The following is a 357-nucleotide window of genomic DNA, read 5'->3' on the forward strand; positions in this document are numbered from 1 at the left end:
TCAAGAGACTATGAAACAAGACCAAGAAAAGTTGAGAAATAGAAACTTAAAATCTTAATAGTGAGAATAAAATATGATAATAGCTGGATTGAACAGCAGGCTAGGATTAGTTGAAGAAATAATTAGTGAACAAAAAGATAGATGTAAATAAATCCATAAATTGTAGTACAGAGAGTAAAAAAGATGAAAAATATGAAAGAAAGGTTAGGAGATAAGGAAAATAGGACAACAGATGTAATATACTACAATTGGAGTCCCCGAAGAAGAGAACTGAGAAAATGTATAAAGAGTAATATGCAAAGTATATTTCTTGATTGATAATTACCTAGAAATAAAAATATAAATCCACCAATAGAG

At 28.3% G+C, this 357-nt stretch overlaps 1 protein-coding gene across 1 annotated transcript in view; it reads left to right on the forward strand.

The window, feature by feature from the left end:
* The window catches only part of MMP16 (matrix metallopeptidase 16 (membrane-inserted)), a 325,438-nt gene that overhangs the window by 205,918 nt on the left and 119,163 nt on the right, over nt 1-357 (forward strand). The window lies entirely within an intron of this gene.

Source organism: Propithecus coquereli, unplaced genomic scaffold (genome assembly GCF_000956105.1).
Source record: "Propithecus coquereli isolate 6110/MARCELLA unplaced genomic scaffold, Pcoq_1.0 Scaffold2, whole genome shotgun sequence".
Lineage (NCBI taxonomy): Eukaryota > Metazoa > Chordata > Mammalia > Primates > Indriidae > Propithecus > Propithecus coquereli.